Raw genomic sequence first — 3,034 nt, forward strand, 5'->3', positions numbered from 1 at the left:
CAGGAGTATGAGGAAAAGAAGAGACAGAGAAATGAGAAGTACTTGAAATTTTTAGACGTAGGAACCGTCATTGTTATGCAGAGTTTGCAAAGGTGAAACGGATAAATCATGATCTAATAGCATGACATACTAACATGCCACACCATGACACCACACATAACGAGCATAAGGAGTCTGATTAGATTCAGATATCAGGAACAAATTGGAACCTCATAGAGAAACTAGAACTGTAACACAGAGATTAGACGCCAAACCATAAATAATTTCTAAATAGGCGTAAATTAGGCGTTAGGCATTAGGTAGAGTGTGAGAAAATATTTTTGTACTCATACTTCCTGCAAGAAACAATAGTCAACTGCTCACCACGATGCAGCAGACGACAACTGAAAATGTATATGGGACATGAACGGACAAGATCAACGATTTTCTACGATGGGGGACGTGCCGGTAAGGGTGCAAGGGCACGAGAAGAATGGCAATTTGTAAACAAGGCAACCCTTGTACCTAACTGCGGTACCAACCTTGCCGCGAAAAAAAAAAAAGAAAGAAAGAAAGTACATGGATGGTGGAGCAGCAGCAGAAGATCGACGTTAGGTCACGAGGACTCACTTTCCGTGAAAGGACGGCAGCGAAGGGCGGGCCACAAAAAACGGAACAGCAGCCAGCGGGAGGAGTAGAAACAATACACCTCGCTGAAACCCTGGCTTGGCTGAAGCACAATTTAGCAAAGAAAATTATGGGTAAAATCGCACTGTCGCCACCAGACTGCGGTATTGTATTGAACTACAGAGCTGGAGGAAAATCAGTCAATGCTGAACGACATGTCCTAATAAACAAGAAAACGCTAACAAATGAGAAACTTCAAAGCTACTAGTAATCAATAATTTCACACATCCTGCCAGAGAAGAGACGAGGTTCAAGTCTGAAGAAAGGAAAATGCTTGGAAGAACAGAAGATGAAGAGTCCCAAGACTGATGTTGAAGAGAGAAAATGGGCGAAAATATTTCAAGACATACCTTCCCAAATACTCATCCAATTGTAAACTAGTTGTCTGCAAAGTGCTACAAAAAAATGGTTCAAATGGCTCTGAACACTATGGGACTTAACTTCTGAGGTCATCAGTCCCCTAGAACTTAGAACTACTTAAACCTAACTAACCTAAGGACAACACACACATCCATGCCTGAAGCAGGATTCGAACCTGCATCCGTAGCGGTCGCGCAGATCCAGGCTGGAGCGCCTAGAACCGCTCGGCCACCCCGGCTGGCGAAGTGCTACAAAAATATAAATACCCTCAGACACATAGAAGTTTTAAATCCAGTAATTCACGAGACTCCACACTTAAGAGGTCCACATTGCTATCCAGGTCACATCCTGCTGCTAAAATTCCGGGCAGAACGACTCTGCCCACCTAAAGGTTTGTTGACAAACATCTCGCACAGGTCCTTCAGCTTTGTGCAAAGTCATTCGTCGCCAACCTCACGCAAGAACATTCATAGACATCGTGTGAAAATAGTTGTCGAAATTAGACAAAGATCGGTGTCAGGTGCAAAAACCACAACAATTAACGCTATTATGTAAAAATGTGCAATAGCCAGAAGTAATTGCAAGAAAAAGATCCAAACTGGAAAAAGTAAGACTCAAACTACATGAAGAAAATGACGATGATAATTGAAATTTTTTTTATATTATTTATAAAGAGTATTGCTAACCAAGAATGGTGGTGCATATGTTTACCTGCAATGTTTCTAGATGATTCATTCTTGACACCCACAACATATGGGTTCCTTATGGTGTTCCTACAGTAAAGAGCAAAAGTAACTGCCTAATATCGTGTAGGACCACTGCAAACACGGGGAAGTGAAGCAACATGACACCTGTCCCGCCGGAGGTTCGAGTCCTGGGTGTGTGTGTTGTTCTTAGTATAAGTTAGTTTATGTAGTGTGTAAGTCTAGGGATCAATGACATAAGCAGTTTGGTCCCTTAGGAATTCACACACATTTGAACATTTTGCAACATGACGTGGCATGGACGCGACTAATGTCTGAAGTAATGCTGGTGGGAATTGACACCATGAATCCTCCAAGACTGTTCATAAATCCATAAGAGTACAGGGTGGTTGAGATCTCTTCTGAGCAGCATGTTGCAAGGTATCCCAGATATGCACAATAATATTCATGTCTGGGGAGTTAGGTGGCCAGCAGATATGTTTGAACTTAGGAGAGTGTTCCTGGAGCCACTCTGTATCAATTCTGGATGTGTGGGCTGTCACATTGTCCTGCTGGAATTGCCCAAGTCAGTAGGGATGCACAATGGACATGTATACAGGTAATCAGACAGAATGCTTGTGTACATGTCACCTGTCAGGGTCATATGCAGGCGTATCGGGGGTCTGATATTACTCCAGCTGCTAGCTGCACATGCCCCACACCATTACAGAGCCACCACCAGCTGACATGCATGTATTCATGAAGTTGAAACTTCCTGGCAGATTAAAACTGTGTGCCGGACCGAGACTCGAACTCGGGACCTTTGCCTTTTGCGGGCAAGTGCTCTACCAACTGAGCTACCCAAGCATGACTCACGCCCCATCCTCACAGCTTTACTTCTGCCAGTATCTCGTCTCCTACCTTTCAAACTCTACAGAAGCTCTCGTGCATACCTTGCAGAACTAGCACTCCTGAAAGAAAGGATATTGTGGAGACATGGCTTAGCCACAGCCTGGGGGATGTTTGAGTTTGAGAAGAAAGAGTCAGTTTAATCATCTACAAGTATTTGGGACAGAACGTTTTGTCTGGATTACAGCACAGAAATGGAGAAAGTTTAATGCCAAATCTTTGAAAGGTCATATAGTTGGTTATGATGACTGTGGCTATCGTGTATACCTTCCAGATAGGCATTCAGATATTGTTAGCCGAGTTGTAAAATTCAAGGATGAAATATTGAAGCAATCATTGACGAGTGATGTTACCAAATTAGTTGACATATTGATAATGATACAGAAATATCTGATTCTAATGATGACGAAATGTCA

General features: G+C 42.8%; 1 non-coding gene across 1 annotated transcript; it reads right to left on the reverse strand.

Moving 5' to 3' along the window:
- Positions 1–2,502: 2,502 nt before the first annotated feature.
- Positions 2,503–2,577, reverse strand: Trnal-caa. Its single transcript has one exon. It is a non-coding gene; the product is annotated as a tRNA-Leu (tRNA).
- Between the last annotated feature and the right edge of the window lie 457 nt (positions 2,578–3,034).

Source organism: Schistocerca americana, chromosome 9 (genome assembly GCF_021461395.2).
Source record: "Schistocerca americana isolate TAMUIC-IGC-003095 chromosome 9, iqSchAmer2.1, whole genome shotgun sequence".
Taxonomy (NCBI): domain Eukaryota; kingdom Metazoa; phylum Arthropoda; class Insecta; order Orthoptera; family Acrididae; genus Schistocerca; species Schistocerca americana.